Genomic DNA, 13514 nt, shown 5'->3' with positions numbered 1-13514 from the left:
ACACCATGGCCACACAGAAAATGCCCAAATTCACTGAGAGTGAGTTGAAGGTCATGGTAGATGAGATAGTCAGAGTGCAACCACAGCTTTTTAGTACCCTGGTCCAACAGACACCATTAGCCACAAGGACACAAATGTGGGCAAGGATAGTCCAAAGGGTCAATGCAGTAGGGACCACCCCAAGATCAAAAACGAGATCATGAAGTATTGGCATGATCTGAAGAGGGTGGTCAAGGAGAGGAGGAGCAACAACTGTGAGCTGGCTCAGAGGACTGGCAGTGGCCCTCCCATTCCACAAAACTCATTCACACAATGGGAGGAGAAGGTGCTTGCCATACTGAATCCAGAGAGTCTCACAGGAGTAGCCGGGGGAGTGGAGACTGGTAAGTACAAACAAAGGACTACCACCACTCTGCTATGTACTGTCTTGCACAACTACAAAGCTACACCACCTAGGACACATACCATCCATCTGCACCGCAAACTCACAAAAACATGGCTCACAGATCCAACATTCACCCAGTCCCGTTCACTTCAAACATAGCTACCAACATAACCATGGGGGTATGTGTACAGGCAGACAGCACTACAACTCCCACCAGGCCCCCTGTCCCACAGCCTAGCAAGATGGATCCATCCCACCACCCCATCCAGAAGCATGTGTCAGTCATTACATCACCCTCATCAAACTTACAGGTAGGTAGCCATCTTCCCTCAAAGGGTGTTTGTGGCTGGGAGGCCTGCACCACTACTCCCACCATGCGCCCTGTCCCACACCTGAGCAGGATGGAGCCCTCCCCCATCCCATCCAGGGGCAGTTGGAAGCCATTGCAGTACACCAAACAAACTTACAGGTAAGTAGTCAGTACGTGCTCCCACCCATTTTTCACAAATTAAATGGTGCCATATGACAACACCAGCCCTCTCATTGCACAAAGAGGCATACCTACCCCATTGCCAAGCACAGTGTGCACACAGGTAAGCTAAGGAAACTGTCACAGCCACCAAAGTGTGACACACCAATACACAAGTAGAAGAAAGTCAGGGCACAATCATGCACAGCACCTAGTTACATGTGCATCGCCATGGGGCAAGTGCAACAAGGACCATTCGAAAAAGATGAAAGCATGTGTGGTGGCACAAACAAGATATGCACATGACAAGACAAAGGTATGTAGGAGATGACAATCGACATTCCATGGCCAGATGTGACGTCTGCCAGGTCAGACAAATAAACTATGAGTTCTCAATTAAACACATGTTGTGCCAGGCCCTAGATGGCAACAAGTCCCTGTAAACCTCAATTGTGCATGGGTCGCATGGTATGCCTTGACACCTCACACCATGGACAAGTAATGCCTGTACCACTGCATCATGTCAGGAAGCACAGTACTGCACATAGTCAACAATGTGATGAAATGTCAATTGTGCAGTGTACAAAAAGTGAATTACACACAGCTAACACAAAGCTTGCCGGGTGCACTGCAATGACCATTTCACATCTGACCCACAGGTGACCAAGAACTCACTGCAGAGGACAACACCAGCAACCTGCAGAGCCAGTCTCCACCCCCAGTACAAGGACTTTCGGATGTTGACTCCCAGGATTCCATGGAGGATGAGCTCGAGGCCGGCCCATCTGGTGTGCCAGGGAGCAACAGGTACCAGGACCCCATCGTCCCCCCACCACATCTGCCCCAACAACAACTCCACAGCAGACCCCTGCTGTCACGGCCTTTGCGGCCACCACCACCACCACCAGTGCTGCCTGCAACACCCTCCCTGTCCCAGAGGATGACCAGCACACACCACCGATGGAGGAGGGCAGGGAGAGGATGTGGGTGCCCACAGTGGTGAGGCAACATGTCCGTGGCAGCAGGGCAGGTGGGAGGGGCAGGGTCACCCAGGGACACCAGGAGGCTGGGATCCACTCCCTGGAACACATCACCAGAGTCCTGGGTGCATACGAACAGGCCCAGGGACGAACGGGCCGGTCGGACGAACTGTTACACAAGCTCATCCTGCTGATGAGGTCCATTGACACCCGCATGGGACAAATCGTGGACCTCTTGGGCCAGCAAGTGGCGGTACTGAGGGACAGGCATGCACCACAGACAACACCTCCACCTCCCTCTGGTGGGCCACACAATGACAGTTCAGCATCGTCCCCTGTGCCCACAGAGAGGGGTGAGTCCTCAGACCCCACTGGCCCTGCAGCAGAGCCCCTGCCTGCCAAATGACGACGGGCCGTCCCAAGAACACCCTGGGAGTATCTGGAGACCAAGCACCTGCCAGACGCCAGTCACGGAGCCAGCCATGATGGCAACCTGCTCCACCACTGCATTGACTTTTTGGACTGTCCTTCCCCACACTGCCTTGTGAATGGCATCTGTCTGTTGGACTGGGTCACCACAGCAATGTGGTGATTACTCGACTATCTCATCTACCACAACTGTCAACTCACTGCTCCACCCCACCCCCAATGGAAATGTACACCCCCTCGCATCTTACCATAGTAAATAAAATATCCTCACACACATGTTGTCGTGTCTGCTCCGTCTTTATTGCAGGGTGTACAGTCTTCAACATGATCACAATGTACCAGGAGCATGAGCTGTATGTAGTCAAGGATATGTCGAAGGCACCTAGGGAAACACATCAGAACAACTGTCACTGGTCTGGGAGTGGCATCACAGACATCACACAAACCCTACCATCAGGATAACCCAACATGCACATGTCACAATGGCCACCAAGTGTCAACATACACATCCTGTTGATGTTCCCAAATGACATGTCCTAGAAACATTTCCAACCACCACTGAGTCTACAACTGGCTGATGCTACAATTCTCACATGCCCCTTCACGACAACAGCAATATCATCAGACAATGGGTATGTTGCACATTGACACCCACCGTCAAGTGAAGTAGCGGGTGATGGGCTGTTCACGCAGGTCAACACCTTCCTCCTCTCCACTGTCCTCATCACTGGACACGGCTTGGTCTGCAGGCTGGGGCCTTGGGTCCTCACCATCATCCAGGAGCAGGGGAATCTCCTTGCGAATGGCTAGGTTGTGGAGCATGCAGCATGCCACAACAATCTGACACACCCTCCCGGGCGAGTATGCCAGTGTACCTCCGGTCTTGTCCAGGCAGCGGAAACGTGACTTGAGCATACCAAAATTATGCTCCTCCACACGATGTGTCCTCCCATGGGCCTCATTGTAGCGGACTTCAGCCGGGGACCTGGGATTCCGCAGTGGGCTCAGCACCCAGGGACGGTTGGGATATGCAGAGTCACCTAGGTATGACAAACACAAATAGACATTGCAACGTCGCTGAGGCTCAGGGCAGCAGGTCACACACCCAGCACGCCACACGACTAGGCATACTGACCCCCAATCCATGCACGCTTGGGAAGAAGATTAGCCATCAGCTGGGGCACTATGCTGTTCTGCAGGATGTAGGAGTTATGGGCCGAGCCTGGGAATTTGGTGCACACGTGCGAGATGGTCATATCTGCCAGGCATACCACCTGCACATTGATGGAGTGAAAATGCTTTCGATTGCGGTAAATGTGCTCACTTGCCTGTGGTGGCACAAGATCGACATGGGTGCAATCAATAGCCTCAACAACATTGGGTATGTGTCCAAGGGGATAGAAGTCCCCCTTCACAGCTGGCAATTCAGCACCCCTGTGGAAATGGATGTATCTGTCTTTGTATAGCATCATGGCGGACAGTACATCACGCAGCACCATGCTGAACATCGGTTGTGACATCCCACCAGCGCTGGCCACAATCTCCTGGAACAATACAGTGGCAAAAAAATGCAGGGCTGCCATCACCTTATAAGTAGGAGTGAAAGCTGTAGGACATGTCCTGTGTGGCTGCAGGTGTTGCTCCAACATATCACAAAGGGTTTTCAGGGTGGCTCTGTCCAGGCCACATTTTCGTATGATCGCAACATCCTCCATGTCCTCCAGCACCGTCAAGTGACGAGTCAAATTTGGCCTCATCCTAGTGAGATGATAGTGGACACATGTCAATGCAATACATCATGAGATGTGCACAGCATATCACGTTCTGGATGACACAACGACAACAATGACTGACATCTATAGTGACTAACAGACCAGCTTACATGGAGGGACACCTTCAGCTACACAAAGGGCATATATGTCAACTTACACAAGACAAGTACCTCAAACACCACCTTGGTCAATGTGAATGCACATAGGGCTATGGCCACAGTACACATGGGCACGCCTGGGAGTATAGCATCCAGCATATGTGTAACTAATAAAAAGCACTGTCTCATACCTAGCTGCTGTACCTGTCACACCTTAATGCGTCAGTACAACCTGGCACACATCCACCACACAATGACCACCGTCGGTGCTGGAATGACGAATGTGTTCATGAGCAGACATGAGAGGCAATGCTAAATAGATCATCATTCATTGAGACGAGCATCGCTGTGATTGTCACTGGACCTCAACACATTGACATGTGTACACATTGTGCAGTCCAGAACAACACTGTTCTGCCTACACCAACATCAAGTCCATAAGTGACATGTGAGTAGGTACAGGCAAATCTACGTTACGCACACAAAAACATGGCATGTGTAGCCATCAGTCGAGTAAATTGGACATTGGCTTTGTGTGCACAATGATGTGCCATTGAACATGTTGGCACTGTGCACTGTTGATGTTTGACAGATGGCCATCGCCATTGTATGGCACCCATATCGCGGTAGCTACTGCCTGGCCCCGGCGGTGTGTCACCAGCACACCCATTCCCACAAGTGCAGTAGTCATAGGCATGGAGACATGCCCATATGGCGGTGGGCATGCTCCGCCACACAAATCGCGGTGCCTCGTGTCAATGTATGCAAGAACAACAGTTGATGGACAGAATGCAGAACAATGTCATACATTCACCCCAGTACAGAGATCTGGGCCTAAATCCATCCTTTTTTTGCTCACCATGCCATTCCAGTTTGAACCCAACCATATGCAAATCAGTCTTGACCCTGTGCCTCATGGGAACAGTCCAGCCTGAACTGCCAAGTCAGGTCCTCCCTGGACTGGAAACAAGCATCCTAGGACCAGTTTCGGGGTTTCACCCCTCTTCAGCCAGGATAGCTTGATTCCAGTGGCATGGAGAGCACGGGACTCACGTCTGAGCATACCCGTCCCACTCGGGATGATAAATGCAAAAACAACAGTTGATGGACAGAATGCAGAACAATGTCATACATTCACCCCAGTACAGAGATCTGGGCCTAAATCCATTGTTTTTTTGCTCACCATGCCATTCCAGTTTGAACCCAGCCATATGCAAATCTGTCTTGACCCTGGGCCTCATGGGAACAGTCCAGCCCGAACTGCCAAGCCAGGTCCTCCCTGGACTGGAAACAAGCATCCTAGGACCGGTTTCGGGGTTTCACCCCTCTTCAGCCAGGATAGCTTGATTCCAGTGGCATGGAGAGCACGGGACTCACGTCTGAGCATACCCGTCGCACTCGGGGTGACAATTGCAAAAACAACAGTTGATGGAAAGAATGCAGAACAATGTCATACATTTACCCCAGTACAGAGATCTGGGCCTAAATCCATCGTTTTGTTGCTTACCATGCCATTCCCGTTTGAGCCCAGCCATATGCAAATCAGTCTTGACCCTGTGCCTCATGGGAACAGTCCAGCCCGAACTGCCAATCCAGGTCCTCCCTGGCACCCAAATCGAGGTAGCTACTGCCTGGCCCCGGGGGTGTGTCACCAGCACCCCATTCCCACAAGTGCGGTAGTCATAGGCATGGAGACATGTCCATATGGCGGTGGGCATGCTCCGCCACACAAATCGCGGTGCCTCGTGTCAATGTATGGCACCCAAATCACAGTAGCTACCACCTGGCCCCGGCGGTGTGTCACCAGCACCCCCATTCACACATGTGCGGTAGTGAGAGGCATGGAGACATGGGGAAATGGCGGTTGGCTTGCTCCACCACTAAAATCGCGGTAGCGCACACCGGGTCCCTGTGGTGTGTCACTGCCATGGAGCATGCCCTTACAGCCAATGAGATCCATGATTGCGGTGGAATGATGCAATTTTGAAGATCGCGGTAGGCGTGCTCCGCAACTGCGGAGGCGGTCAGTGGATGCATTTGAAAGAGGCAGACCTGGACCACCAATTGCTGCAGCTTGGCACCTTTGAAACGACCCCAGCTATATATGTGTGGGAGTGAGCCTCACATTGCCACTGCTTCCAGAGCTGCTGCCTGAGACCCCTTACCTGCTGCTAACTCCAGGGAATGCTGCCTGAGACCCCTCACCTGTTTCTGCCTCAAGGGACTGCTGCCTGAGACCCCTCACCTGCTGCTGCCTCCAGCGACTGCTGCCTGAGGACTCTGCGTCGACTTCCACCACACAGCGGCCATTGCCCACCCTCCCAGTCACTTCCTCTGGTGCTGCCCGTGTCTGCCTCAGTAAGAGGGTAAGAGTGTCCTTCACCCCTGGCACCGCTACCCGTGCCCCTGTCCCCCCTGAGGCCATCAGTGCTGAGTCTGTGGACCTTTTGCGCCAGCTGTGTGTAGGCCAGACAGCTCTCCTCAATGCCTTCATTGACCACGACAAGAAATTGGCCCAGGTGGTTGCTTTCATGGAGGGCATACATTCCGACGTGGGTGGGCTGCACCGGACAGTCCAGGCTTTGTCATCAACAGTGACATCTGCCCTGCAACCGGCACATACTCACAGTCCAGCTCCAGTCCCTTTGTCCACCCCCCTGGCAGTGGCCAAGTCTGATGATAGTGACCACGGTCCACATACATCAAAGTCACGATACAGCACACGGAGCACACAGCAGCAGCAACCCAAGCGGTCCCGGGAGCAGACACCATCCCCACAGAAGACCAAAGGCACCCCAGAGCGCAGGGAGAAAAGCCCGTCAGGCGACACCAGTGGACAATTAGCAAAGCAGCAGACCTCAGGCACACATGCCTCAGTGGCATCCCCATCCAAGGACTCTCCTGCCCCTAAAGCATCACGCAAAGATAATCGTACAGTGTCTGTGCCCACCAAGGAGGTGGTGCATGCCAAGTGTACACCTAGGAAGGGCTCCAAGGCAGTATCACCAACCACCTCAACTCCCATTCCAAGCCCAGTGAAGCAGGGGCCTGAGGGCACTGTAGGGGTAACACCTAGTAAACAGGGGAAGAGGGGGCAGAGGCGAAGCAAGGCAAAGCGTTCCGCTGGGTCCAGCACATCACCAGAGGGGCTGCCAGCCCCTGCACCTGCTGCAGCAGTGGTGGTGAGTGTGCCTGTTGTGCCCACACCACTCCCCATTGTTCCAAAGTCAGGCAAGCCATTTAGGATCCACAAGAAGTGGAAGGGCACCCCTCCACAATCTCCCAGTCACTCCGTGACTCCCGTCTGCATGGCTCCACCTCCACGTGCCACTACACCACCTGGTCCAAACAGCCCTGCGGCTTGCCAAGCCACTGAGAGCTCTACCTCAGCTGTTCCACTCTCTCCCCGGTCAAGTGCCCCAACAGTCCCCGAGACACAGCCAGCTCCCAGTCCGCCTGACAGCCAAGTCTGAGTGTTAGTCACCCTCACAAACCTATGTCTCACACAGGTGGGCCTGTACTGCACATTGTTGCCCCCTGACTGTGTTGCTGACCCTGGAAAGGTACAGTCACACACATTCCCTGTGCAGCTTCTCATAGACTCAGTCTGCACTTTGTCCTGCCCACTGGCCTTGTCGTTCACTGCTATGTTGGACCCTTCCCTGTGTAGTTTCTCAAGGACTCAGTCTGCACCCTGGACTGGCCACTGACCTTGTTGCTCTTTGCTGTGTTGGACCTTTCCCTGTGCAGCTTCTTATGGACTCAGTCTGCACTTTGCCCTGCCCACTGACCTTGTTGCTCTTTGCTGTGTTGGACCCTTCCCTGTGCAGCTTCTCATGGACTCAGTCTGCACTTTGTCCTGCTCACTGGCCTTGTTGCTCTTTGCTGTGTGCCCCCTGCCTGTGCAGCGTCTCATGGACTCAGTCTGCACTTTGTCCTGCCCACTGGCCTTGTCGTTCACTGCTGTGTTGGATCCTTCCCTGTGCAGCTTCTCATGGACTCAGTCTGCACTTTGTCCTACCCACTGGCCTTGTTGCTCTATGCTGTGCTGGACCCTTCCCTGTGCAGCTTCTCATGGACTCAGTCTGCACTTTGTCCTGCCCACTGGCCTTGTCGTTCACTGCTGTGTTGGACCCTTCCCTGTGCAGCTTCCCATGGACTCAGTCTGCACCCTGGTCTGGCCACTGGCCTTGTTGCTCTTTGCTGTGTAGGACCATTCCCAGTGCAGCTACTCATTGACTCAGTCTGCACTTGGTCCTGCCCACTGTCCTTGTTGCTCTTTGCTGTGTGCCCCCTGCCTGTGCAGCTTCTCATGGACTCAGTCTGCACTTTGTCCTGCCCACTGGCCTTGTCGTTCACTGCTGTGTGCCCCCTGTCTGTGCAGCTTCTCATGGACATGCTCTGCATCTTGTGCCTTGCTCTTCTCTTCTCATGATACCTATCTGTGCAATATGTGATTAAACACAGTTGCTCCTGTTGTCTATTTTGTCAGTGTCCTTACTGATTAAAGTTCTTTTGCTGTGTGTAAATGGTTTACTGTGCCACATGGTCTGTGTGGCACCTCAACATGGTGAATGTTTGGGCTCATCTACTCTCTTTTTTGGGGGGGTGACAGGGTCTTCATTTCTTTTTGACCCAGATACTTGTGGTGGCAATGGTGTCAATTTCGAATGGTTAGCAGTAGTCATTTACTTGATTGGTTCATGTTGGCTCTATTGTACACATGTCGGGGGGGGGGGTCACTGCCAGCATGGAGTGGGTTTCTGCACACAGTGTTGCAGGCAGGCTGTCCAGGGTCATCATGTATGTGTGTTCTTCCTTTATGTGTGCCTAGTGGTGTATGTGTGTGGTCATCTTGTGATGGCCAGTCATCCTAGTCCCATGGCTTACTTTCCATTTGTGCTCTTGGATGGCAAGGTAGTGTGCAGTGTGAAGAGTGTGAGTTTGTGGGGAGTGTTGATGTGTGCATGCTTCTGCAATGTCAACTACACACATGTGTCACCCGGCAGTTGTGTGCCTGTTGTTTTTATTGTTCATCCCTGTGGATGTGGTTGTGTGAGTTGTATGTTGTGCACTGTGCAGTGTGTTGGTGTGTCCTTGCAGTTCTGTCTGACTCCTACTTGTTGTTTTTGTCACTTGGGAGTATCCAGAGAGTTTTACTGGCAAGTCGGTGTCGTGTTTTGTTGCACATTCATGTGTCTTGTTGCTGTTTGTGGGGACTGTGCAGACCTGCTGCTCCACACTGCCATTGTGGTTGTGTTTTCTCGTGCCTTGCTGTCACGTGGTGCCTTCTTGCCTCCGGTGTGGCATGTTGTGTGTGTTGTCATGCCCTGCCCTATATGTGCATTAAGCTGCCTATCCCTACTGGCATGCAGTACACTTCACTTTGGTGTGAGCTGTCCACTTGGTTTGTATGTGTGTGTGCCTCCCCAGATTTCATTTGTGCCACTGTGCTTTGTGGTGCAGTTCCTTATCCAGGGTCAATGTGTCACTCAGGGCATTTCCCCAATGGGTCATGTGTGATGTTCTGGTGCTGTTTGTCAGTCATGGTTGCTCCTGTGCAGTTCACCTGTGTGTGCTGCCCAGTCCTGTGGTCAAGTTGTTTCCACCGTTGTGTCCCAGACTTGTGCATGTATTGGGTGTTGTGTTGTATGTATGTGTGTTGTTTGTGTTTTTACTTCACTTCCTGGGTGTGCTGTTGTGTTTGTGCTGTGCTGTATGGTGTTGTGTGGGTTGCTGTTCTGTCACTGATGTCTGTGTGTGTCTGGTATGCTTGGTGTGCACACACTGCTTGTTGTGCATGCAGTGCTGTGTGTGTATCTTGCCTTGTGATTGCCTGGTGTGCATCCGCTGATGTTGTGCTGTGTTTGCCATGTGATTGTTCTGCCTGTGCATCTGTTGTTGCTGTGGCTGTGTTGTTCTGTGATGGTGCCCTTTTTGTGTGTGTTGTGGTATGGTTGGTATGTTGTCTGTGCATTGTTCCTGAGTGATGTGGTTGTGCACTCCTGTTGTGTCTGTGCTCCCATTGCCTTTCCCCAGTTTAGCTGCACATGGCATGTCTGTTGTTGTTGTTGTGGCTCTGTGTGTGTTTCTGTTGGGCTATGTGTTTATCTGTTGTATTTGTTTCCACATTTGTGGTGGCATCCCTGTGTGTGTGTGATGTTTGTGACTGAGCCCAGGGTGTGTGGTTGTTTGTGTGTGTATTGTCTGTCAAGTATTGCCAGCCTTCAGTGTGTTTGGCACTGGTGTTGTGCGGTGCTGGTGTGAGGGGGGTATGTGTGTTGATTATTACTGGTGTTTGTCAGTCCTGAGGTGTGTAGATGGACCCTGTGTGTAGTGCTGCTGGTGTGTTCCTGTGAGGTAGTTGCATGGATGTGTGGCTGTTCCCAGTTTGACTTCAGGGCCTTCCTTTCATCCTTTCATCCTTGTGCCTATATGTGGTTTGCCTTGCTGACTCCGTGTGCTGTTGCACTGAGCTGTCTGTGGTTTGAGTTCAGTGACTTTGCTTTGATTGTGTGAGGGTGTTGTGCTCTGTTCCTTGTGTTGATGTGATGTACACATGCTTGGTGTGTGTCTCCATGGCCTTCCATTTGTGTGCAGCCCACTTTTGTTTCCCTGTTTGTTGTGCTCCATTGCTGTTGGCATGTGGGGTGTGCATGTGTGTGTGTGTCAGACTGGTATGTATGTGTGACTGTGCAGTCTGTGTGTCCATTTGGATGTTAATTCCTTGTATGTGTTAATTTGTTGCTTGTCCTCATTGATATTTCCCTGAGTGTGGTGTTGTGTGTATTTCCCTGGCCCTGTGCTACTCTGCTGTGTGTTGTGTGTTCCTGTGCAACCACTCCTGCAGTGTGTGTCTCCATGATTGTTTGTTGTGTGGTGCAGGGTGAGTATTGCCCTGGCTTGGTGTTGTGCATGGGGTGCACGGGGGGGCACATGGCATGTGCCTTCATGGGGTGTGCTAGTGTGTGGTGGGAGTGGGTGTGGCCATATGGTCTTTGTGCCCTGCCCATGCCTGGCACTGGCCCTGCCTTCTGCATTGTGCGCATGTATTTGCTTGTGTTCGCCGCTGCGGTGACGTGACCGGGACATTGCTGCATGGTGGCGGTAGCTGTGTGTCCAGGATCCAGCGGGGTGACTTTGTGACAGGTGAGTGATGTGTGGGTGCCCTTGTGGATGTGTCCCTGTCCCCCCCTAGGGTGTCTGATGTGGATTTGGACCCTGTGTCAGGCCGCATGTTGTGTGTTGTGTTGTTGCGTACCTGCGGCGGCGTCCGCGGCGGTCCATGAGTTCCTGGTAATGTAGCAGGTACAGCACCAGAAAGACGTGTAGAGCTGGGTCCATGGCGGCCGTGACCGGGACTCTGGTTTCACGCTCCGCTGTCGAGCTTCCGCCGTCTCTGATTGGGCGGTGTCTCCGCTGCGGTGCGTCTGCTTGCTTGAGTCATCCTAATTTGTGGAGCGGGGCGGACGTCATTCCGCATGGCGGTGAGTCTCCTTTGGCTCCCACTGCCGTGGTGGTGGGCGCACTTTGATGGCGGTGCGTGTCGCACCGCGGCGGTCGGGAATTGGCCTATGTTTGATCATACTAATATGGCGGGCGTGAGGACCGCTGCTAGCGGGCAGAAAAAGGCATTTTCCGCACCGCCAGCGCCGCGGTGGTCCCACCGCCCTACATCCTAATGGACCCTTTTTGTCCCAGTTGATTTTCAAAATGTTCTGTAACTGTTTGGATGCTTCCCAATTATCTGTAGAGGAGACATAAAAACAAGATATATTAATTAATTTGCTAGTATAAATAGTTGTTTTAGAAGCTTAGCAGCAGCATCAGATTATAAATATGATTTTACTTACTTTCTGGATTAGAAACTTGGGGGCCTATTATCAAAGTCCGCCCGCCCACCGCAACGGAGCACGGGACCGACCGCTGATGTTGTGGCGGTCCCGCCATGCAAATTAGGATGCGCCCGCCACACTGGTGGGCGTATCCTGGGCCATATACATTGCGGGTAGATCTGCTGGCTGCAGCCCCGCTCGCAATGTAAAAGTAGAGTGCACAGCATTGCCATGCACTACATGGCAGGCACCATAAGGTGCCTGCCATACCACCCACGCTATGGTACCTCCATGTGCATCCCCCACCCCCCCAACACCCTGGGGGCCCTCAACGGATCCCCAATGTTCAGGACCGCATGCCCTTCCATGGCGGCATCGCCACCATGGAAAGGTCAATTCACGCATGCATTATCATATAAATGGCGGTGTCTTGCAGACACCGCCACCATATTGTGGCCCTTTTCCTCTCGGTCGACAATTCGACCGGCGGAAAAGCGGCGGACCGTCTTTCCGTCTGACGCGGTCCCCATGCCATACTAATATGGCGGGGAAGAACCAGGGACATTTGGCGGGCGGATCACCACCGCCGGGCCAGCGGTAGCCACCGCCGGCCCGGCAGTGGCGATCTGCCAGCCATGGTAATAGGCCCCATGGATTTTCTTTAATGAAGTTCTGTGTTCTGGCAGCAATCCGGCAGAGTTTCGCCTTCTTGTTTCTTTTTGGTTTGAGGTGTAAAAGGATGTATGACGTTACAACGCATACTTTTACAACGCATGCACTTACAACGCAATTTTTACAACGCAACATCCACTACAACGCATTCCATTACATCGCATGACACTACAACGCATTTTTAAAAACTACCTTTACAACGCATTCCATTACATCGCATACTACCTTTACAACGCATAATATTACATTGCATTTAAGGTAAGTGTTGGATAGTATAGGGGTAAAAATTACTATTCTCACTCCAGGGGGTGCAACAGTAGGGTAAGTGTTGGATAGTATAGGGGTAAAAATGACTATTCTAACTCCAGGGGGTGCAACAGTAGGGTAAGTGTTGGATAGTATAGGGGTAAAAATTACTATTCTAACTCCAGGGGGTGCAACAGTAGGGTAAGTGTTGGATAGTATAGGGGTAAAAATTACTATTCTAACTCCAGGGGGTGCAACAGTAGGGTAAGTGTTGGATAGTGTAGGGGTAAAAATTACTATTCTAACTCCAGGGGGTGCAACAGTAGGGTAACTGTTGGATAGTATAGGGGTAAAAATTACTATTCTAACTCCAGGGGGTGCAACAGTAGGGTAAGTGTTGGATAGTATAGGGGTAAAAATTACTATTCTAACTCCAGGGGGTGCAATAGTAGGGTAAGTGTTGGATAGTATAGGGGTAAAAATTACTATTCTAACTCCAGGGGGTGCAACAGTAGGGTAAGTGTTGGATAGTATAGGGGTAAAAATTACTATTCTAACTCCAGGGGGTGCAACAGTAGGGTAAGTGTTGGATAGTGTAGGGGTAAAAATTACTATTCTAACTCCAGGG

Source organism: Triturus cristatus, chromosome 7 (genome assembly GCF_964204655.1).
Source record: "Triturus cristatus chromosome 7, aTriCri1.1, whole genome shotgun sequence".
NCBI lineage: Eukaryota > Metazoa > Chordata > Amphibia > Caudata > Salamandridae > Triturus > Triturus cristatus.
This window is presented reverse-complemented; position numbering follows the sequence as displayed.